Source organism: Nematostella vectensis, chromosome 14 (genome assembly GCF_932526225.1).
Source record: "Nematostella vectensis chromosome 14, jaNemVect1.1, whole genome shotgun sequence".
Classification (NCBI taxonomy): domain Eukaryota; kingdom Metazoa; phylum Cnidaria; class Anthozoa; order Actiniaria; family Edwardsiidae; genus Nematostella; species Nematostella vectensis.
This window is the reverse complement of record NC_064047.1, coordinates 3,270,901-3,289,560: the sequence shown is the minus strand read 5'-3', so window position 1 is coordinate 3,289,560 and position 18,660 is coordinate 3,270,901. Positions and strand designations below refer to the sequence as shown.

Genomic DNA, 18,660 nt, shown 5'->3' with positions numbered 1-18,660 from the left:
CAAACAAAAATGTATCGTTGCGAGCAGGATTCGAACCTGCGCGGGAAGATCCCATTGGATTTCTAGTCCAACGCCTTAACCACTCGGCCACCGCAACCTTGGATTTTTCAAATAGCATATTTACCTCTTTGTTATTTTGGACAGGGATTTTTTAAACAAAAATATATCGTTGCGGGCAGGACTCTAATCTGCGCGGGAAGATCGCATTGAATTTTTAGTCCAACGTCTTAACCACTCGGCCACCCCAACCTTGTACTTTTCAAATAGCATTTTTACCTCTTTGTGTTTTTGATCAGGGATTTTTCAAACAAAAATATATCGTTGCGTACAGGATTCGATCCTGCGAGGGTAGATCCCATGGGATTTTGAGTATAACGCCTTAACTCCTCGGCCACCGAAACCTTGGATGTTTGTCCCTACTTTTTATAAATAATAAAACTGCATCGGAATTGTAACTGGATCAATAAAGTATTTGAAATGTGTTTGCAGAAAAAAAGAACCGTTGCGGGCAGGGTTCGAACCTGCGCGGGAAGATCCCATTGGATTTCAAGTCCAACGCCTTAACCACTCGGCCACCGCAACCTTGGATTTTTGAAATAGCTTCTTTTCTTCTTTTTTATTTTGATCAGGTATTCTTCAAACAAAATGTCGAAAACTTTATCGTTGCGGGCAGGATTCGAGCCTCCGCGGGAAGATCCCATTGGATTTCTATTCCAACGGTTTAACCACTCGGCCACCGCAACATTAGATTTTTAAAAGAGCTCTATTTCCTCTTTGTTATTCTGAACAAGGATTCTTCAAACGAAATGTCGAAAAATTTATCGTTGCGGGCAGGATTCGGGCCTGCGCGGGAAGATCCCATTGGATTTCTATTTCAACGCCTTAACCACTCGGCCTCCCCAACCTTGGATTCTTCAAATAGCTTTTTTACCTCTTTGTTATTTTGATCAGGGATTTTTCAAACAAAAATGTATCGTTGCGAGCAGGATTCGAACCTGCGCGGGAAGATCCCATTGGATTTCTAGTCCAACGCCTTAACCACTCGGCCACCGCAACATTGGATTTTTGAATTAGCTTCATTTCCGCTTTGCTATTTTGTTCAGGGATTGTTCAAACAAAATGTTGAAAAATTTATCGTTGTGGGCAGGATTCGAACCTGCGCGGGAAGATCCCATTAGATTTCTAGTCCAACGCCTTAACTCCTCGGCCACCGCAACCTTGGATGTTCGTCCCTACTTTTTTTAAATAATAAAACTGCATCGAAATTTCACCTGAATCAATAAAGTATTAGAAATATGTTTTAAGAAAAAAGAACTGTTGCGGGCAGGGTTCGAACCTGTGCGGTAAGATCCCATTGGATTTCAAGTCCATCGCCTTAACCACTCGGCCACCTCAACCTTGGATTTTTAAAATAGCTTCTTTTTTTTTATTTTGATCAGGGATTCTTCAAACAAAATGTCGAAAAATGTATCGTTGCGGGCAGGATTCGGGCCTGCGCGGGAAGATCCCATTGGATTTCTAATCCAACGCCTTAACCACTCGGCCTCCCCAACCTTGGATTCTTCAAATAGCTTTTTTACCTCTTTGTTATTTTGATCAGGGATTTTTCAAACAAAAATGTATCGTTGCGGGCAGGATTTGAACCTGCGCGGGAAGATCCCATTGGATTTCTAGTCCAACGCCTTAACCACTCGGCCACCGCAACATTGGATTTTTGAATTAGCTTCATTTCCGCTTTGCTATTTTGTTCAGGGATTGTTCAAACAAAATGTTGAAAAATTTATCGTTGTGGGCAGGATTCGAACCTGCGCGGGAAGATCCCATTAGATTTCTAGTCCAACGCCTTAACTCCTCGGCCACCGCAACCTTGGATGTTCGTCCCTACTTTTTTTAAATAATAAAACTGCATCGAAATTTCAACTGGATCAATAAAGTATTAGAAATATGTTTTAAGAAAAAAGAACCGTTGCGGGCAGGGCTCGAACCTGTGCGGTAAGATCCCATTGGATTTCAAGTCCATCGCCTTAACCACTCGGCCACCTCAACCTTGGATTTTTCAAATAGCTTCTTTTTTTTATTTTGATCAGGGATTCTTCAAACAAAATGTCGAAAAATGTCTCGTTGCGGGCAGGATTCGGGCCTGCGCGGGAAGATCCCATTGGATTTCTAATCCAACGCCTTAACCACTCGGCCTCCCCAACCTTGGATTCTTCAAATAGCTTTTTTACCTCTTTGTTATTTTGATCAGGGATTTTTCAAACAAAAATGTATCGTTGCGAGCAGGATTCGAACCTGCGCGGGAAGATCCAATTGGATTTCTAGTCCAACGCCTTAACCACTCGGCCACCGCAACATTGGATTTTTGAATTAGCTTCATTTCCGCTTTGCTATTTTGTTCAGGGATTGTTCAAACAAAATGTTGAAAAATTTATCGTTGTGGGCAGGATTCGAACCTGCGCGGGAAGATCCCATTAGATTTCTAGTCCAACGCCTTAACTCCTCGGCCACCGCAACCTTGGATTTTCGTCCCTACTTTTTTTAAATAATAAAACTGCATCGAAATTTCAACTGGATCAATAAAGTATTAGAAATATGTTTTAAGAAAAAAGAACCGTTGCGGGCAGGGTTCGAACCTGTGCGGTAAGATCCCATTGGATTTCAAGTCCACCGCCTTAACCACTCGGCCACCTCAACCTTGGATTTTTCAAATAGCTTCTTTTTTTTTATTTTGATCAGGGATTCTTCAAACAAAATGTAGAAAAATGTATCGTTGCCGGCAGGATTCGGGCCTGCGCGGGAAGATCCCATTGGATTTCTAATCCAACGCCTTAACCACTCGGCCTCTCCAACCTTGGATTCTTCAAATAGCTTTTTTACCTCTTTGTTATTTTGATCAGGGATTTTTCAAACAAAAATGTATCGTTGCGAGCAGGATTCGAACCTGCGCGGGAAGATCCCATTGGATTTCTAGTCCAACGCCTTAACCACTCGGCCACCGCAACCTTGGATTTTTGAAATAGCTTCTTTTCTTCTTTTTTATTTTGATCAGGCATTCTACAAACAAAATGTCGAAAACTTTATCGTTGCGGGCAGGATTCGAGCCTGCGCGGGAAGATCCCATTGGATTTCTATTCCAACGCCTTAACTACTCGGCCTCCCCAACCTTGGATTTTTCAAATAGCCTTTTTACCGTTTTGTTATTTTGATCAGGGATTTTTCAAACAAAAATGTATCGTTGCGAGCAGGATTCGAACCTGCGCGGGAAGATCCCATTGGATTTCTAGTCCAACGCCTTAACCACTCGGCCACCGCAACCTTGGATTTTTTAAATAGCATTTTTACCTCTTTGTTATTTTGATCAGGGATTTTTTAAACAAAAATATATCGTTGCGGGCAGGACTCTAATCTGCGCGGAAAGATCGCATTGCATTTTTAGTCCAACGCTTTAACCACTCGGCCACCGCAACCTTGGACTTTTCAAATAGCATTTTTACCTCTTTGTTTTTTTGATCAGGGATTTTACAAACAAAAATATATCGTTGCGAGCAGGATTCGGGCCTGCGCGGGAAGATCCCATTGGATTTCTATTCCAACGACTTAACCACTCGGCCACCGCAACATTGGATTTTTGGATTAGCTTCATTTCCGCTTTGTTTTTCTGAACAAGGATTCTTCAAACAAAGCGTCGAAAAATGTATCGTTGTGGGCAGGATTCGAACCTGCGCGGGAAGATCCCATTAGATTTCTAGTCCAACGCCTTAACCGCTCGGCCACCGCAACCTTGGATTTTTGAAATAGCTTCTTTTTTTTTTTGATCAGGCATTCTTCAAACAAAATGTCGAACAATTTATCGTTGCGGGCAGGTTCCGGCCTGCGCGGGAAGATCCCATTGGATTTCTATTCCAACGACTTAACCACTCGGCCTCCCCAACCTTGGATTCTTCAAATAGCTTTTTTACCTCTTTGTTATTTTGATCAGGGATTTTTCAAACAAAAATGTATCGTTGCGAGCAGGATTCGAACCTGCGCGGGAAGATCCCATTGGATTTCTAGTCCAACGCCTTAACCACTCGGCCACCGCAACATTGGATTTTTGAATTAGCTTCATTTCCGCTTTGCTATTTTGTTCAGGGATTGTTCAAACAAAATGTTGAAAAATTTATCGTTGTGGGCAGGATTCGAACCTGCGCGGGAAGATCCCATTAGATTTCTAGTCCAACGCCTTAACTCCTCGGCCACCGCAACCTTGGATGTTCGTCCCTACTTTTTTTAAATAATAAAACTGCATCGAAATTTCAACTGGATCAATAAAGTATTAGAAATATGTTTTAAGAAAAAAGAACCGTTGCGGGCAGGGTTCGAACCTGTGCGGTAAGATCCCATTGGATTTCAAGTCCATCGCCTTAACCACTCGGCCACCTCAACCTTGGATTTTTCAAATAGCTTCTTTTTTTTTATTTTGATCAGGGATTCTTCAAACAAAATGTCGAAAAATGTATCGTTGCGGGCAGGGTTCGAACCTGCGCGGGAAGATCCCATTGGATTTCAAGTCCAACGCCTTAACCACTCGGCCACCGCAACCTTGGATTTTTCAAATAGCTTCTTTTTTTTATTTTGATCAGAGATTCTTCAAACAAAATGTCGAAAAATGTATCGTTGCGGGCAGGATTCGGGCCTGCGCGGGAAGATCCCATTGGATTTCTAATCCAACGCCTTAACCACTCGGCCTCCCCAACCTTGGATTCTTCAAATAGCTTTTTTACCTCTTTGTTATTTTGATCAGGGATTTTTCAAACAAAAATGTATCGTTGCGAGCAGGATTCGAACCTGCGCGGGAAGATCCCATTGGATTTCTAGTCCAACGCCTTAACCACTCGGCCACCGCAACATTGGATTTTTGAATTAGCTTCATTTCCGCTTTGCTATTTTGTTCAGGGATTGTTCAAACAAAATGTTGAAAAATTTATCGTTGTGGGCAGGATTCGAACCTGCGCGGGAAGATCCCATTAGATTTCTAGTCCAACGCCTTAACTCCTCGGCCACCGCAACCTTGGATGTTCGTCCCTACTTTTTTTAAATAATAAAACTGCATCGAAATTTCAACTGGATCAATAAAGTATTAGAAATATGTTTTAAGAAAAAAGAACCGTTGCGGGCAGGGCTCGAACCTGTGCGGTAAGATCCCATTGGATTTCAAGTCCATCGCCTTAACCACTCGGCCACCTCAACCTTGGATTTTTCAAATAGCTTCTTTTTTTTATTTTGATCAGGGATACTTCAAACAAAATGTCGAAAAATGTATCGTTGCGAGCAGGATTCGAACCTGCGCGGGAAGATCCCATTGGATTTCTAGTCCAACGCCTTAACCACTCGGCCACCGCAACATTGGATTTTTGAATTAGCTTCATTTCCGCTTTGCTATTTTGTTCAGGGATTGTTCAAACAAAATGTTGAAAAATTTATCGTTGTGGGCAGGATTCGAACCTGCGCGGGAAGATCCCATTAGATTTCTAGTCCAACGCCTTAACTCCTCGGCCACCGCAACCTTGGATGTTCGTCCCTACTTTTTTTAAATAATAAAACTGCATCGAAATTTCAACTGGATCAATAAAGTATTAGAAATATGTTTTAAGAAAAAAGAACCGTTGCGGGCAGGGCTCGAACCTGTGCGGTAAGATCCCATTGGATTTCAAGTCCATCGCCTTAACCACTCGGCCACCTCAACCTTGGATTTTCCAAATAGCTTCTTTTTTTTATTTTGATCAGGGATTCTTCAAACAAAATGTCGAAAAATGTATCGTTGCGGGCAGGATTCGGGCCTGCGCGGGAAGATCCCATTGGATTTCTAATCCAACGCCTTAACCACTCGGCCTCCCCAACCTTGGATTCTTCAAATAGCTTTTTTACCTCTTTGTTATTTTGATCAGGGATTTTTCAAACAAAAATGTATCGTTGCGAGCAGGATTCGGACCTGCGCGGGAAGATCCCATTGGATTTCTAGTCCAACGCCTTAACCACTCGGCCACCGCAACATTGGATTTTTGAATTAGCTTCATTTCCGCTTTGCTATTTTGTTCAGGGATTGTTCAAACAAAATGTTGAAAAATTTATCGTTGTGGGCAGGATTCGAACCTGCGCGGGAAGATCCCATTAGATTTCTAGTCCAACGCCTTAACTACTCGGCCACCGCAACCTTGGATGTTCGTCCCTACTTTTTTTAAATAATAAAACTGCATCGAAATTTCAACTGGATCAATAAAGTATTAGAAAAATGTTTTAAGAAAAAAGAACCGTTGCGGGAAGGGTTCGAACCTGTGCGGTAAGATCCCATTGGATTTCAAGTCCATCGCCTTAACCACTCGGCCACCTCAACCTTGGATTTTTCAAATAGCTTCTTTTTTTTATTTTGATCAGGGATTCTTCAAACAAAATGCCGAAAAATGTATCGTTGCGGGCTGGGTTCGAACCTGCACGGGAAGATCCCATTGGATTTCAAGTCCAATGCCTTAACCACTCGGCCACCGCAACCTTGGATTTTTGAAATAGCTTCTTTTCTTCTTTTTTATTTTGATCAGGCATTCTTCAAACAAAATGTCGAAAACTTTATCGTTGCGGGCAGGATTCGAGCCTGCGCGGGAAGATCCCATTGGATTTCTATTCCAACGCCTTAACTACTCGGCCTCCCCAACCTTGGATTTTTCAAATAGCCTTTTTACCGTTTTGTTATTTTGATCACGGATTTTTCAAACAAAAATGTATCGTTGCGAGCAGGATTCGAACCTGCGCGGGAAGATCCCATTGGATTTCTAGTCCAACGCCTTAACCACTCGGCCACCGCAACCTTGGATTTTTTAAATAGCATTTTTACCTCTTTGTTATTTTGATCAGGGATTTTTTAAACAAAAATATATCGTTGCGGGCAGGACTCTAATCTGCGCGGAAAGATCGCATTGCATTTTTAGTCCAACGCTTTAACCACTCGGCCACCGCAACCTTGGACTTTTCAAATAGCATTTTTACCTCTTTGTTTTTTTGATCAGGGATTTTACAAACAAAAATATATCGTTGCGAGCAGGATTCGGGCCTGCGCGGGAAGATCCCATTGGATTTCTATTCCAACGACTTAACCACTCGGCCTCCCCAACCTTGGATTCTTCAAATAGCTTTTTTACCTCTTTGTTATTTTGATCAGGGATTTTTCAAACAAAAATGTATCGTTGCGAGCAGGATTCGAACCTGCGCGTGAAGATCCCATTGGATTTCTAGTCCAACGCCTTAACCACTCGGCCACCGCAACATTGGATTTTTGGATTAGCTTCATTTCCGCTTTGTTTTTCTGAACAAGGATTCTTCAAACAAAGCGTCGAAAAATGTATCGTTGTGGGCAGGATTCGAACCTGCGCGGGAAGATCCCATTAGATTTCTAGTCCAACGCCTTAACCGCTCGGCCACCGCAACCTTGGATTTTTGAAATAGCTTCTTTTTTTTTTTTGATCAGGCATTCTTCAAACAAAATGTCGAACAATTTATCGTTGCGGGCAGGTTCCGGCCTGCGCGGGAAGATCCCATTGGATTTCTATTCCAACGACTTAACCACTCGGCCTCCCCAACCTTGGATTCTTCAAATAGCTTTTTTACCTCTGTTATTTTGATCAGGGATTTTTCAAACAAAAATGTATCGTTGCGAGCAGGATTCGAACCTGCGCGGGAAGATCCCATTGGATTTCTAGTCCAACGCCTTAACCACTCGGCCACCGCAACATTGGATTTTTGAATTAGCTTCATTTCCGCTTTGCTATTTTGTTCAGGGATTGTTCAAACAAAATGTTGAAAAAATTATCGTTGTGGGCAGGATTCGAACCTGCGCGGGAAGATACCATTAGATTTCTAGTCCAACGCCTTAACTCCTCGGCCACCGCAACCTTGGATGTTCGTCCCTACTTTTTTTAAATAATAAAACTGCATCGAAATTTCAACTGGATCAATAAAGTATTAGAAAAATGTTTTAAGAAAAAAGAACCGTTGCGGGCAGGGTTCGAACCTGTGCGGTAAGATCCCATTGGATTTCAAGTCCATCGCCTTAACCACTCGGCCACCTCAACCTTGGATTTTTCAAATAGCTTCTTTTTTTTTTATTTTGATCAGGGATTTTTCAAACAAAATGTCGAAAAATGTATCGTTGCGGGCAGGGTTCGAACCTGCGCGGGAAGATCCCATTGGATTTCAAGTCCAACGCCTTAACCACTCGGCCACCGCAACCTTGGATTTTTGAAATAGCTTTTTTTCTTCTTTTTTATTTTGATCAGGCATTCTTCAAACAAAATGTCGAAAACTTTATCGTTGCGGGCAGGATTCGAGCCTGCGCGGGAAGATCCCATTGGATTTCTTTTCCAACGCCTTAACTACTCGGCCTCCCCAACCTTGGATTTTTTAAATAGCTTTTTTACCTCTTTGTTATTTTGATCAGGGATTTTTCAAACAAAAATGTATCGTTGCGAGCAGTATTCGAACCTGCGCGGGAAGATCCCATTGGATTTCTAGTCCAACACCTTAACCACTCGGCCACCGCAACCTTGGATTTTTCAAATAGCATTTTTACCTCTTTGTTATTTTGATCAGGGATTTTTTAAACAAAAATTTATCGTTGCGGGCAGGATTCGGGCCTGCGCGGGAAGATCCCATTGGATTTCTAGTCCAACGCCTTAACCACTCGGCCACCGCAACCTTGGATTTTTCAAATAGCATTTTTACCTCTTTGTTTTTTTGATCAGGGATTTTACAAACAAAAATATATCGTTGCGGGCAGGATTCGGGCCTGCGCGGGAAGATCCCATTGGATTTCTAATCCAACGCCTTAACCACTCGGCCTCCCCAACCTTGGATTCTTCAAATAGCTTTTTTACCTCTTTGTTATTTTGATCAGGGATTTTTCAAACAAAAATGTATCGTTGCGAGCAGGATTCGAACCTGCGCGTGAAGATCCCATTGGATTTCTAGTCCATCGCCTTAACCACTCGGCCACCGCAACATTGGATTTTTGGATTAGCTTCATTTCCGCTTTGTTTTTCTGAACAAGGATTCTTCAAACAAAGCGTCGAAAAATGTATCGTTGTGGACAGGATTCGAACCTGCGCGGGAAGATCCCATTAGATTTCTAGTCCAACGCCTTAACCGCTCGGCCACCGCAACCTTGGATTTTTGAAATAGCTTCTTTTTTTTTTTTTGATCAGGCATTCTTCAAACAAAATGTCGAACAATTTATCCTTCCGGGCAGGTTCCGGCCTCCGCGGGAAGATCCCATTGGATTTCTATTCCAACGACTTAACCACTCGGCCTCCCCAACCTTGGATTCTTCAAATAGCTTTTTTACCTCTGTTATTTTGATCAGGGATTTTTCAAACAAAAATGTATCGTTGCGAGCAGGATTCGAACCTGCGCGTGAAGATCCCATTGGATTTCTAGTCCAACGCCTTAACCACTCGGTAACCGCAACATTGGATTTTTGAATTAGCTTCATTTCCGCTTTGCTATTTTGTTCAGGGATTGTTCAAACAAAATGTTGAAAAATTTATCGTTGTGGGCAGGATTCGAACCTGCGCGGGAAGATCCCATTAGATTTCCAGTCCAACGCCTTAACTCCTCGGCCACCGCAACCTTGGATGTTCGTCCCTACTTTTTTTAAATAATAAAACTGCATCGAAATTTCAACTGGATCAATAAAGTATTAGAAATATGTTTTAAGAAAAAAGAACCGTTGCGGGCAGGGTTCGAACCTGTGCAGTAAGATCCCATTGGATTTCAAGTCCATCGCCTTAACCACTCGGCCACCTCAACCTTGGATTTTTCAAATAGCTTCTTTTTTTTTTATTTTGATCAGGGATTCTTCAAACAAAATGTCGAAAAATGTATCGTTGCGGGCAGGGTTCGAACCTGTGCGAGAAGATCCCATTGGATTTCAAGTCCAACGCCTTAACCACTCGGCCACCGCAACCTTGGATTTTTGAAATAGCTTCTTTTCTTCTTTTTTATTTTGATCAGGCATTCTTCAAACAAAATGTCGAAAACTTTATCGTTGCGGGCAGGATTCGAGCCTGCGCGGGAAGATCCCATTGGATTTCTATTCCAACGCCTTAACTACTCGGCCTCCCCAACCTTGGATTTTTTAAATAGCTTTTTTACCTCTTTGTTATTTTGATCAGGGATTTTTCAAACAAAAATGTATCGTTGCGAGCAGGATTCGAACCTGCGCGGGAAGATCCCATTGGATTTCTAGTCCAACGCCTTAACCACTCGGCCACCGCAACCTTGGATTTTTCAAATAGCATTTTTACCTCTTTGTTATTTTGATCAGGGATTTTTTAAACAAAAATATATCGTTGCGGGCAGGATTCGGGCCTGCGCGGGAAGATCCCATTGGATTTCTAGTCCAACGCCTTAACCACTCGGCCACCGCAACTTTGGATTTTTCAAATAGCATTTTTACCTCTTTGTTTATTTGATCAGGGATTTTACAAACAAAAATATATCGTTGCGGGCAGGATTCGGGCCTGCGCGGGAAGATCCCATTGGATTTCTATTCCAACGACTTAACCACTCGGCCTCCCCAACCTTGGATTCTTCAATAGCTTTTTTACCTCTTTGTTATTTTGATCAGGGATTTTTCAAACAAAAATGTATCGTTGCGAGCAGGATTCGAACCTGCGCGGGAAGATCCCATGAGATTTCTAGTCCAACGCCTTAACCACTCGGCCACCGCAACATTGGATTTTTGAATTAGCTTCATTTCCGCTTTGTTTTTCTGAACAAGGATTCTTCAAACAAAGCGTCGAAAAATGTATCGTTGTGGGCAGGATTCGAACCTGCGCGGGAAGATCCCATTAGATTTCTAGTCCAACGCCTTAACTCCTCGGCCACCGCAACCTTGGATGTTCGTCCCTACTTTTTTTAAATAATAAAACTGCATCGAAATTTCAACTGGATCAATAAAGTATTAGAAATTTGTTTGAAGAAAAAAGAACCGTTGCGGGCAGGGTTCGAACCTTCGCGGTAAGATCCCATTGGATTTCAAGTCCATCGCCTTAACCACTCGGCCACCGCAACCTTGGATTTTTGAAATAGCTTCTTTTCTTTTTTATTTTGATCAGGGATTCTTAAAACAAAATGTCGAAAAATGTATCGTTGCGGGCAGGGTTCGAACCTGCGCGGGAAGATCCCATTGGATTTCAAGTCCAACGCCTTAACCACTCGGCCACCGCAACCTTGGATTGTTGAAAGAGCTTCTTTTCTTTTTTTTATTTTGATCAGGGATTCTTAAAACAAAATGTCGAAAAATGTATCGTTGCGGGCAGGGTTCGAACCTGCGCGGGAAGATCCCATTGGATTTCAAGTCCAACGCCTTAACCACTCGGCCACCGCAACCTTGGATTGTTCAAAGAGCTTCTTTTCTTTTTTTTATTTTGATCAGGGATTCTTAAAACAAAATGTCGAAAAATGTATCGTTGCGGGCAGGGTTCGAACCTGCGCGGGAATACCCCATTGGATTTCAAGTCCAACGCCTTAACCACTCCGCCACCGCAACCTTGGATTTTTGAAATAGCTTTTTTTCTTTTTTATTTTGATCAGACATTCTTCAAACAAAATGTCTAAAACTTTATCGTTGCGGGCAGGATTCGAGCCTGCGCGGGAAGATCCCATTGGATTTCTATTCCAACGCCTTAACTACTCGTCCTCCCCAACCTTGGATTTTTCAAATAGCTTTTTTACCTCTTTGTTATTTTGATCAGGGATTTTTAAAACAAAAATGTATCGTTGCTAGCAGGATTCGAACCTGCGCGGGAAGATCCCATTGGATTTCTAGCCCAACGCCTTAACTACTCGGCCACCGCAACCTTGGATGTTCGTCCCTACTTTTTTTAAATAATAAAACTGCATCGAAATTTCAACTGGATCAATAAAGTATTAGAAATATGTTTAAAGAAAAAAGAACCGTTGCGGGCAGGGTTCGAACCTGTGCGGTAAGATCCCATTGGATTTCAAGTCCATCGCCTTAACCACTCGGCCACCTCAACCTTGGATTTTTCAAATAGCTTCTTTTTTTTAATTTTGATCAGGGATTCTTCAAACAAAATGTCGAAAAATGTATCGTTGCGGGCAGGGTTCGAACCTGCGCGGGAAGATCCCATTGGATTTCTATTCCAACGCCTTAACTACTCGGCCTCCCCAACCTTGGATTGTTCAAATAGCTTTTTTACCTCTTTGTTATTTTGATCAGGGATTTTTCAAACAAAAATGTATCGTTGCGAGCAGGATTCGAACCTGCGCGGGAAGATCCCATTGGATTTCTAGTCCAACGCCTTCACCACTCGGCCACCGCAACCTTGGATTTTTCAAATAGCTTTTTTACCTCTTTGTTATTTTGATCAGGGATTTTTCAAACAAAAATGTATCGTTGCGAGCAGGATTCGAACCTGCGCGGGAAGATCCCATTGGATTTCTAGTCCAACGCCTTAACCACTCGGCCACCGCAACCTTGGATTTTTCAAATAGCATATTTACCTCTTTGTTATTTTGGACAGGGATTTTTTAAACAAACATATATCGTTGCGGGCAGGACTCTAATCTGCGCGGGAAGATCGCATTGAATTTTTAGTCCAACGTCTTAACCACTCGGCCACCCCAACCTTGGACTTTTCAAATAGCATTTTTACCTCTTTGTGTTTTTGATCAGGGATTTTTCAAACAAAAATATATCGTTGCGGGCAGGATTCGATCCTGCGAGGGTAGATCCCATGGGATTTTGAGTATAACGCCTTAACTCATCGGCCACCGAAACCTTGGATGTTTGTCCCTACTTTTTTTAAATAATAAAACTGCATCGAAATTGTAACTGGATCAATAAAGTATTTGAAATGTGTTTGCAGAAAAAAAGAACCGTTGCGGGCAGGGTTCGAACCTGCGCGGGAAGATCCCATTGGATTTCAAGTCCATCGCCTTAACCACTCGGCCACCTCAACCTTGGATTTTTCAAATAGCTTCTTTTTTTTTATTTTGATCAGGGATTCTTCAAACAAAATGTCGAAAAATGTATCGTTGCGGGCAGGGTTCGAACCTGCGCGGGAAGATCCCATTGGATTTCTATTCCAACGCCTTAACTACTCGGCCTCCCCAACCTTGGATTGTTTAAATAGCTTTTTTACCTCTTTGTTATTTTGATCAGGGATTTTTCAAACAAAAATGTATCGTTGCGAGCAGGATTCGAACCTGCGCGGGAAGATCCCATTGGATTTCTAGTCCAACGCCTTCACCACTCGGCCACCGCAACCTTGGATTTTTCAAATAGCTTTTTTACCTCTTTGTTTTTTTGATCAGGGATTTTTCAAACAAAAATGTATCGTTGCGAGCAGGATTCGAACCTGCGCGGGAAGATCCCATTGGATTTCTAGTCCAACGCCTTAACCACTCGGCCACCGCAACCTTGGATTTTTCAAATAGCATATTTACCTCTTTGTTATTTTGGACAGGGATTTTTTAAACAAAAATATATCGTTGCGGGCAGGACTCTAATCTGCGCGGGAAGATCGCATTGAATTTTTAGTCCAACGTCTTAACCACTCGGCCACCCCAACCTTGGACTTTTCAAATAGCATTTTTACCTCTTTGTGTTTTTGATCAGGGATTTTTCAAACAAAAATATATCGTTGCGGGCAGGATTCGATCCTGCGAGGGTAGATCCCATGGGATTTTGAGTATAACGCCTTAACTCCTCGGCCACCGAAACCTTGGATGTTTGTCCCTACTTTTTTTAAATAATAAAACTGCATCGAAATTGTAACTGGATCAATAAAGTATTTGAAATGTGTTTGCAGAAAAAAGAACCGTTGCGGGCAGGGTTCGAACCTGCGCGGGAAGATCCCATTGGATTTCAAGTCCAACGCCTTAACCACTCGGCCACCGCAACCTTGGATTTTTCAAATCGCTTCTTTTCTTCTTTTTTATTTTGATCAGGGATTCTTCAAACAAAATGTCGAAAAATGTATCGTTGCGGGCAGGGTTCGAACCTGCGCGGGAAGATCCCATTGGATTTCAAGTCCAACGCCTTAACCACTCGGCCACCGCAACCTTGGATTTTTCAAATCGCTTCTTTTCTTCTTTTTTATTTTGATCAGGTATTCTTCAAACAAAATGTCGAAAACTTTATCGTTGCGGGCAGGATTCGAGCCTGCGCGGGAAGATCCCATTGGATTTCTATTCCAACGGTTTAACCACTCGGCCACCGCAACATTAGATTTTTAAAAGAGCTCTATTTCCTCTTTGTTATTCTGAACAAGGATTCTTCAAACGAAATGTCGAAAAATTTATCGTTGCGGGCAGGATTCGGGCCTGCGCGGGAAGATCCCATTGGATTTCTATTCCAACGCCTTAACCACTCGGCCTCCCCAACCTTGGATTCTTCAAATAGCTTTTTTAGCTCTTTGTTATTTTGATCAGGGATTTTTCAAACAAAAATGTATCGTTGCGAGCAGGATTCGAACCTGCGCGGGAAGATCCCATTGGATTTCTAGTCCAACGCCTTAACCACTCGGCCACCGCAACATTGGATTTTTGAATTAGCTTCATTTCCGCTTTGCTATTTTGTTCAGGGACTGTTCAAACAAAATGTTGAAAAATTTATCGTTGTGGGCAGGATTCGAACCTGCGCGGGAAGATCCCATTAGATTTCTAGTCCAACGCCTTAACTCCTCGGCCACCGCAACCTTGGATGTTCGTCCCTACTTTTTTTAAATAATAAAACTGCATCGAAATTTCAACTGAATCAATAAAGTATTAGAAATATGTTTTAAGAAAAAAGAACCGTTGCGGGCAGGGTTCGAACCTGTGCGGTAAGATCCCATTGGATTTCAAGTCCATCGCCTTAACCACTCGGCCACCTCAACCTTGGATTTTTCAAATAGCTTCTTTTTTTTTATTTTGATCAGGGATTCTTCAAACAAAATGTCGAAAAATGTATCTTTGCGGGCAGGATTCGGGCCTGCGCGGGAAGATCCCATTGGATTTCTAATCCAACGCCTTAACCACTCGGCCTCCCCAACCTTGGATTCTTCAAATAGCTTTTTTACCTCTTTGTTATTTTGATCAGGGATTTTTCAAACAAAAATGTATCGTTGCGAGCAGGATTTGAACCTGCGCGGGAAGATCCCATTGGATTTCTAGTCCAACGCCTTAACCACTCGGCCACCGCAACATTGGATTTTTGAATTAGCTTCATTTCCGCTTTGCTATTTTGTTCAGGGATTGTTCAAACAAAATGTTGAAAAATTTATCGTTGTGGGCAGGATTCGAACCTGCGCGGGAAGATCCCATTAGATTTCTAGTCCAACGCCTTAACTCCTCTGCCACCGCAACCTTGGATGTTCGTCCCTACTTTTTTTAAATAATAAAACTGCATCGAAATTTCAACTGGATCAATAAAGTATTAGAAATGTGTTTGAAGAAAAAAGAACCGTTGCGGGCAGGGTACGAACCTGCGCGGGAAGACCCCATTGGATTTCAAGTCTAACGCCTTAACCACTCGGCCACCGCAACCTTGGATTTTTGAATAGCTTTTTTTCTTCTTTTTTATTTTGATTAAGTATTCTTCAAAGAAAATGCCGAAAAATGTATCGTTGCGGGCAGGATTCGAACCTGAATGGGAAGATCCCATTGGATTTCAAGTCCAACGGTTTAACCACTCGGCCACCGCAACATTGGATTTTTGAATTAGCTTCATTTCCGCTTTGCTATTTTGTTCAGGGATTGTTCAAACAAAATGTTGAAAAATGTATCGTTGTGGGCAGGATTCGAACCTGCGCGGGAAGATCCCATTGGATTTCTAGTCCAACGCTTTAACCACTCGGCCACGGCAACCTTGGATGTTCGTCCCTACTTTTTTTAAATGGTAAAACTGCATCGAAATTGAAACTGGGTCAATAAAGTGTTAGAAATTTGTTTGAAGAAAAAAGAACCGTTGCGTGCAGGGTTCGAACCTGCGCGGTAAGATCCCATTGGATTTCAAGTCCATCGCCTTAACCACTCGGCCACCGCAACCTTGGATTTTTGAAATAGCTTCTTTTCTTTTTTATTTTGATCAGGGATTCTTAAAACAAAATGTCGAAAAATGTATCGTTGCGGGCAGGGTTCGAACCTGCGCGGGAAGATCCCATTGGATTTCAAGTCCAACGCTTTAACCACTCGGCCACCGCAACCTTGGATTGTTGAAAGAGCTTCTTTTCTTTTTTTTATTTTGATCAGGGATTCTTAAAACAAAATGTCGAAAAATGTATCGTTGCGGGCAGGGTTCGAACCTGCTCGGGAAGATCCCATTGGATTTCAAGTCCAACGCCTTAACCACTCGGCAACCGCAACCTTGGATTGTTTAAAGAGCTTCTTTTCTTTTTTTTATTTTGATCAGGGATTCTTAAAACAAAATGTCGAAAAATGTATCGTTGCGGGCAGGGTTCGAACCTGCGCGGGAATACCCCATTGGATTTCAAGTCCAACGCCTTAACCACTCGGCCACCGCAACCTTGGATTTTTGAAATAGCTTTTTTTCTTTTTTATTTTGATCAGACATTCTTCAAACAAAATGTCTAAAACTTTATCGTTGCGGGCAGGATTCGAGCCTGCGCGGGAAGATCCCATTGGATTTCTATTCCAACGCCTTAACTACTCGTCCTCCCCAACCTTGGATTTTACAAATAGCTTTTTTACCTCTTTGTTATTTTGATCAGGGATTTTTAAAACAAAAATGTATCGTTGCTAGCAGGATTCGAACCTGCGCGGGAAGATCCCATTGGATTTCTAGTCCAACGCCTTAACTCCTCGGCCACCGCAACCTTGGATGTTCGTCCCTACTTTTTTTAAATAATAAAACTGCATCGAAATTTCAACTGGATCAATAAAGTATTAGAAATATGTTTAAAGAAAAAAGAACCGTTGCGGGCAGGGTTCGAACCTGTGCGGTAAGATCCCATTGGATTTCAAGTCCATCGCCTTAACCACTCGGCCACCTCAACCTTGGATTTTTCAAATAGCTTCTTTTTTTTTATTTTGATCAGGGATTCTTCAAACAAAATGTCGAAAAATGTATCGTTGCGGGCAGGGTTCGAACCTGCGCGGGAAGATCCCATTGGATTTCTATTCCAACGCCTTAACTACTCGGCCTCCCCAACCTTGGATTGTTCAAATAGCTTTTTTACCTCTTTGTTATTTTGATCAGGGATTTTTCAAACAAAAATGTATCGTTGCGAGCAGGATTCGAACCTGCGCGGGAAGATCCCATTGGATTTCTAGTCCAACGCCTTCACCACTCGGCCACCGCAACCTTGGATTTTTCAAATAGCTTTTTTACCTCTTTGTTATTTTGATCAGGGATTTTTCAAACAAAAATGTATCGTTGCGAGCAGGATTCGAACCTGCGCGGGAAGATCCCATTGGATTTCTAGTCCAACGCCTTAACCACTCGGCCACCGCAACCTTGGATTTTTCAAATAGCATATTTACCTCTTTGTTATTTTGGACAGGGATTTTTTAAACAAAAATATATCGTTGCGGGCAGGACTCTAATCTGCGCGGGAAGATCGCATTGAATTTTTAGTCCAACGTCTTAACCACTCGGCCACCCCAACCTTGGACTTTTCAAATAGCATTTTTACCTCTTTGTGTTTTTGATCAGGGATTTTTCAAACAAAAATATATCGTTGCGGGCAGGATTCGATCCTGCGAGGGTAGATCCCATGGGATTTTGAGTATAACGCCTTAACTCCTTGGCCAACGAAACCTTGGATGTTTGTCCCTACTTTTTTTAAATAATAAAAGTGCATCGAAATTGTAACTGGATCAATAAAGTATTTGAAATGTGTTTGCAGAAAAAAAGAACCGTTGCGGGCAGGGTTCGAACCTGCGCGGGAAGATCCCATTGGATTTCAAGTCCATCGCCTTAACCACTCGGCCACCTCAACCTTGGATTTTTCAAATAGCTTCTTTTTTTTTATTTTGATCAGGGATTCTTCAAACAAAATGTCGAAAAATGTATCGTTGCCGGCAGGGTTCGAACCTGCGCGGGAAGATCCCATTGGATTTCTATTCCAACGCCTTAACTACTCGGCCTCCCCAACCTTGGATTGTTCAAATAGCTTTTTTACCTCTTTGTTATTTTGATCAGGGATTTTTCAAACAAAAATGTATCGTTGCGAGCAGGATTCGAACCTGCGCGGAAAGATCCCATTGGATTTCTAGTCCAACGCCTTCACCACTCGGCCACCGCAACCTTGGATTTTTCAAATAGCTTTTTTACCTCTTTGTTATTTTGATCAGGGATTTTTCAAACAAAAATGTATCGTTGCGAGCAGGATTCGAACCTGCGCGGGAAGATCCCATTGGATTTCTAGTCCAACGCCTTAACCACTCGGCCACCGCAACCTTGGATTTTTCAAATAGCATATTTACCTCTTTGTTATTTTGGACAGGGATTTTTTAAACAAAAATATATCGTTGCGGGCAGGATTCGATCCTGCGAGGGTAGATCCCATGGGATTTTGAGTATAACGCCTTAACTCCTCGGCCACCGAAACCTTGGATGTTTGTCCCTACTTTTTTTAAATAATAAAACTGCATCGAAATTGT

The 18,660-nt window shown here is 42.3% G+C and overlaps 59 non-coding genes across 59 annotated transcripts; all 59 read right to left on the bottom strand.

Moving 5' to 3' along the window:
* Positions 1-15: 15 nt before the first annotated feature.
* Positions 16-97, bottom strand: Trnas-aga. The gene has a single exon. It is a non-coding gene; the product is annotated as a tRNA-Ser (tRNA).
* A 403-nt stretch (positions 98-500) lies between these two features.
* Positions 501-582, bottom strand: Trnas-uga. The gene has a single exon. It is a non-coding gene; the product is annotated as a tRNA-Ser (tRNA).
* A 392-nt stretch (positions 583-974) lies between these two features.
* On the bottom strand, positions 975-1,056 carry Trnas-aga. The gene has a single exon. It is a non-coding gene; the product is annotated as a tRNA-Ser (tRNA).
* Positions 1,057-1,315: 259 nt separating this feature from the next.
* On the bottom strand, positions 1,316-1,397 carry Trnas-uga. The gene has a single exon. It is a non-coding gene; the product is annotated as a tRNA-Ser (tRNA).
* A 226-nt stretch (positions 1,398-1,623) lies between these two features.
* Positions 1,624-1,705, bottom strand: Trnas-aga. Its single transcript has one exon. It is a non-coding gene; the product is annotated as a tRNA-Ser (tRNA).
* A 259-nt stretch (positions 1,706-1,964) lies between these two features.
* Positions 1,965-2,046, bottom strand: Trnas-uga. Its single transcript has one exon. It is a non-coding gene; the product is annotated as a tRNA-Ser (tRNA).
* A 225-nt stretch (positions 2,047-2,271) lies between these two features.
* Positions 2,272-2,353, bottom strand: Trnas-aga. The gene has a single exon. It is a non-coding gene; the product is annotated as a tRNA-Ser (tRNA).
* Positions 2,354-2,612: 259 nt separating this feature from the next.
* On the bottom strand, positions 2,613-2,694 carry Trnas-uga. Its single transcript has one exon. It is a non-coding gene; the product is annotated as a tRNA-Ser (tRNA).
* A 226-nt stretch (positions 2,695-2,920) lies between these two features.
* On the bottom strand, positions 2,921-3,002 carry Trnas-aga. The gene has a single exon. It is a non-coding gene; the product is annotated as a tRNA-Ser (tRNA).
* A 231-nt stretch (positions 3,003-3,233) lies between these two features.
* Trnas-aga lies at positions 3,234-3,315 on the bottom strand. Its single transcript has one exon. It is a non-coding gene; the product is annotated as a tRNA-Ser (tRNA).
* Positions 3,316-3,698: 383 nt separating this feature from the next.
* On the bottom strand, positions 3,699-3,780 carry Trnas-aga. Its single transcript has one exon. It is a non-coding gene; the product is annotated as a tRNA-Ser (tRNA).
* A 222-nt stretch (positions 3,781-4,002) lies between these two features.
* Trnas-aga lies at positions 4,003-4,084 on the bottom strand. Its single transcript has one exon. It is a non-coding gene; the product is annotated as a tRNA-Ser (tRNA).
* A 259-nt stretch (positions 4,085-4,343) lies between these two features.
* Positions 4,344-4,425, bottom strand: Trnas-uga. Its single transcript has one exon. It is a non-coding gene; the product is annotated as a tRNA-Ser (tRNA).
* A 74-nt stretch (positions 4,426-4,499) lies between these two features.
* Positions 4,500-4,581, bottom strand: Trnas-uga. Its single transcript has one exon. It is a non-coding gene; the product is annotated as a tRNA-Ser (tRNA).
* Positions 4,582-4,806: 225 nt separating this feature from the next.
* Positions 4,807-4,888, bottom strand: Trnas-aga. The gene has a single exon. It is a non-coding gene; the product is annotated as a tRNA-Ser (tRNA).
* Positions 4,889-5,147: 259 nt separating this feature from the next.
* On the bottom strand, positions 5,148-5,229 carry Trnaf-aaa. The gene has a single exon. It is a non-coding gene; the product is annotated as a tRNA-Ser (tRNA).
* Positions 5,230-5,302: 73 nt separating this feature from the next.
* Trnas-aga lies at positions 5,303-5,384 on the bottom strand. The gene has a single exon. It is a non-coding gene; the product is annotated as a tRNA-Ser (tRNA).
* Positions 5,385-5,643: 259 nt separating this feature from the next.
* On the bottom strand, positions 5,644-5,725 carry Trnas-uga. The gene has a single exon. It is a non-coding gene; the product is annotated as a tRNA-Ser (tRNA).
* A 225-nt stretch (positions 5,726-5,950) lies between these two features.
* Trnas-aga lies at positions 5,951-6,032 on the bottom strand. The gene has a single exon. It is a non-coding gene; the product is annotated as a tRNA-Ser (tRNA).
* Positions 6,033-6,446: 414 nt separating this feature from the next.
* Trnas-uga lies at positions 6,447-6,528 on the bottom strand. Its single transcript has one exon. It is a non-coding gene; the product is annotated as a tRNA-Ser (tRNA).
* A 231-nt stretch (positions 6,529-6,759) lies between these two features.
* Trnas-aga lies at positions 6,760-6,841 on the bottom strand. The gene has a single exon. It is a non-coding gene; the product is annotated as a tRNA-Ser (tRNA).
* Positions 6,842-7,215: 374 nt separating this feature from the next.
* On the bottom strand, positions 7,216-7,297 carry Trnas-aga. The gene has a single exon. It is a non-coding gene; the product is annotated as a tRNA-Ser (tRNA).
* Positions 7,298-7,376: 79 nt separating this feature from the next.
* On the bottom strand, positions 7,377-7,458 carry Trnas-aga. The gene has a single exon. It is a non-coding gene; the product is annotated as a tRNA-Ser (tRNA).
* Positions 7,459-7,679: 221 nt separating this feature from the next.
* On the bottom strand, positions 7,680-7,761 carry Trnas-aga. Its single transcript has one exon. It is a non-coding gene; the product is annotated as a tRNA-Ser (tRNA).
* Positions 7,762-8,020: 259 nt separating this feature from the next.
* Positions 8,021-8,102, bottom strand: Trnas-uga. Its single transcript has one exon. It is a non-coding gene; the product is annotated as a tRNA-Ser (tRNA).
* A 75-nt stretch (positions 8,103-8,177) lies between these two features.
* Positions 8,178-8,259, bottom strand: Trnas-uga. Its single transcript has one exon. It is a non-coding gene; the product is annotated as a tRNA-Ser (tRNA).
* A 231-nt stretch (positions 8,260-8,490) lies between these two features.
* Trnas-aga lies at positions 8,491-8,572 on the bottom strand. The gene has a single exon. It is a non-coding gene; the product is annotated as a tRNA-Ser (tRNA).
* A 1,000-nt stretch (positions 8,573-9,572) lies between these two features.
* Trnas-gga lies at positions 9,573-9,654 on the bottom strand. The gene has a single exon. It is a non-coding gene; the product is annotated as a tRNA-Ser (tRNA).
* A 98-nt stretch (positions 9,655-9,752) lies between these two features.
* On the bottom strand, positions 9,753-9,834 carry Trnas-uga. Its single transcript has one exon. It is a non-coding gene; the product is annotated as a tRNA-Ser (tRNA).
* A 75-nt stretch (positions 9,835-9,909) lies between these two features.
* Positions 9,910-9,991, bottom strand: Trnas-uga. Its single transcript has one exon. It is a non-coding gene; the product is annotated as a tRNA-Ser (tRNA).
* Positions 9,992-10,222: 231 nt separating this feature from the next.
* Positions 10,223-10,304, bottom strand: Trnas-aga. Its single transcript has one exon. It is a non-coding gene; the product is annotated as a tRNA-Ser (tRNA).
* A 373-nt stretch (positions 10,305-10,677) lies between these two features.
* Positions 10,678-10,759, bottom strand: Trnas-aga. The gene has a single exon. It is a non-coding gene; the product is annotated as a tRNA-Ser (tRNA).
* A 259-nt stretch (positions 10,760-11,018) lies between these two features.
* Trnas-uga lies at positions 11,019-11,100 on the bottom strand. The gene has a single exon. It is a non-coding gene; the product is annotated as a tRNA-Ser (tRNA).
* A 76-nt stretch (positions 11,101-11,176) lies between these two features.
* Trnaf-aaa lies at positions 11,177-11,258 on the bottom strand. Its single transcript has one exon. It is a non-coding gene; the product is annotated as a tRNA-Ser (tRNA).
* Positions 11,259-11,336: 78 nt separating this feature from the next.
* On the bottom strand, positions 11,337-11,418 carry Trnas-uga. The gene has a single exon. It is a non-coding gene; the product is annotated as a tRNA-Ser (tRNA).
* Positions 11,419-11,496: 78 nt separating this feature from the next.
* Trnas-uga lies at positions 11,497-11,578 on the bottom strand. The gene has a single exon. It is a non-coding gene; the product is annotated as a tRNA-Ser (tRNA).
* A 408-nt stretch (positions 11,579-11,986) lies between these two features.
* Trnas-uga lies at positions 11,987-12,068 on the bottom strand. The gene has a single exon. It is a non-coding gene; the product is annotated as a tRNA-Ser (tRNA).
* Positions 12,069-12,294: 226 nt separating this feature from the next.
* Trnas-aga lies at positions 12,295-12,376 on the bottom strand. Its single transcript has one exon. It is a non-coding gene; the product is annotated as a tRNA-Ser (tRNA).
* Positions 12,377-12,446: 70 nt separating this feature from the next.
* Trnas-aga lies at positions 12,447-12,528 on the bottom strand. Its single transcript has one exon. It is a non-coding gene; the product is annotated as a tRNA-Ser (tRNA).
* Positions 12,529-12,931: 403 nt separating this feature from the next.
* Positions 12,932-13,013, bottom strand: Trnas-uga. The gene has a single exon. It is a non-coding gene; the product is annotated as a tRNA-Ser (tRNA).
* A 226-nt stretch (positions 13,014-13,239) lies between these two features.
* Positions 13,240-13,321, bottom strand: Trnas-aga. Its single transcript has one exon. It is a non-coding gene; the product is annotated as a tRNA-Ser (tRNA).
* Positions 13,322-13,391: 70 nt separating this feature from the next.
* Positions 13,392-13,473, bottom strand: Trnas-aga. The gene has a single exon. It is a non-coding gene; the product is annotated as a tRNA-Ser (tRNA).
* Positions 13,474-13,875: 402 nt separating this feature from the next.
* Positions 13,876-13,957, bottom strand: Trnas-uga. The gene has a single exon. It is a non-coding gene; the product is annotated as a tRNA-Ser (tRNA).
* A 79-nt stretch (positions 13,958-14,036) lies between these two features.
* On the bottom strand, positions 14,037-14,118 carry Trnas-uga. The gene has a single exon. It is a non-coding gene; the product is annotated as a tRNA-Ser (tRNA).
* Positions 14,119-14,510: 392 nt separating this feature from the next.
* On the bottom strand, positions 14,511-14,592 carry Trnas-aga. The gene has a single exon. It is a non-coding gene; the product is annotated as a tRNA-Ser (tRNA).
* Positions 14,593-14,851: 259 nt separating this feature from the next.
* Trnas-uga lies at positions 14,852-14,933 on the bottom strand. Its single transcript has one exon. It is a non-coding gene; the product is annotated as a tRNA-Ser (tRNA).
* Positions 14,934-15,159: 226 nt separating this feature from the next.
* Positions 15,160-15,241, bottom strand: Trnas-aga. The gene has a single exon. It is a non-coding gene; the product is annotated as a tRNA-Ser (tRNA).
* A 259-nt stretch (positions 15,242-15,500) lies between these two features.
* Trnas-uga lies at positions 15,501-15,582 on the bottom strand. Its single transcript has one exon. It is a non-coding gene; the product is annotated as a tRNA-Ser (tRNA).
* Positions 15,583-15,660: 78 nt separating this feature from the next.
* Positions 15,661-15,742, bottom strand: Trnas-uga. The gene has a single exon. It is a non-coding gene; the product is annotated as a tRNA-Ser (tRNA).
* Positions 15,743-16,001: 259 nt separating this feature from the next.
* Trnas-uga lies at positions 16,002-16,083 on the bottom strand. Its single transcript has one exon. It is a non-coding gene; the product is annotated as a tRNA-Ser (tRNA).
* Positions 16,084-16,159: 76 nt separating this feature from the next.
* On the bottom strand, positions 16,160-16,241 carry Trnas-uga. Its single transcript has one exon. It is a non-coding gene; the product is annotated as a tRNA-Ser (tRNA).
* Positions 16,242-16,319: 78 nt separating this feature from the next.
* Trnas-uga lies at positions 16,320-16,401 on the bottom strand. Its single transcript has one exon. It is a non-coding gene; the product is annotated as a tRNA-Ser (tRNA).
* A 78-nt stretch (positions 16,402-16,479) lies between these two features.
* Positions 16,480-16,561, bottom strand: Trnas-uga. The gene has a single exon. It is a non-coding gene; the product is annotated as a tRNA-Ser (tRNA).
* A 408-nt stretch (positions 16,562-16,969) lies between these two features.
* Positions 16,970-17,051, bottom strand: Trnas-uga. Its single transcript has one exon. It is a non-coding gene; the product is annotated as a tRNA-Ser (tRNA).
* Positions 17,052-17,277: 226 nt separating this feature from the next.
* On the bottom strand, positions 17,278-17,359 carry Trnas-aga. Its single transcript has one exon. It is a non-coding gene; the product is annotated as a tRNA-Ser (tRNA).
* Positions 17,360-17,429: 70 nt separating this feature from the next.
* Positions 17,430-17,511, bottom strand: Trnas-aga. Its single transcript has one exon. It is a non-coding gene; the product is annotated as a tRNA-Ser (tRNA).
* A 403-nt stretch (positions 17,512-17,914) lies between these two features.
* Positions 17,915-17,996, bottom strand: Trnas-uga. The gene has a single exon. It is a non-coding gene; the product is annotated as a tRNA-Ser (tRNA).
* A 226-nt stretch (positions 17,997-18,222) lies between these two features.
* On the bottom strand, positions 18,223-18,304 carry Trnas-aga. Its single transcript has one exon. It is a non-coding gene; the product is annotated as a tRNA-Ser (tRNA).
* A 70-nt stretch (positions 18,305-18,374) lies between these two features.
* Positions 18,375-18,456, bottom strand: Trnas-aga. The gene has a single exon. It is a non-coding gene; the product is annotated as a tRNA-Ser (tRNA).
* Between the last annotated feature and the right edge of the window lie 204 nt (positions 18,457-18,660).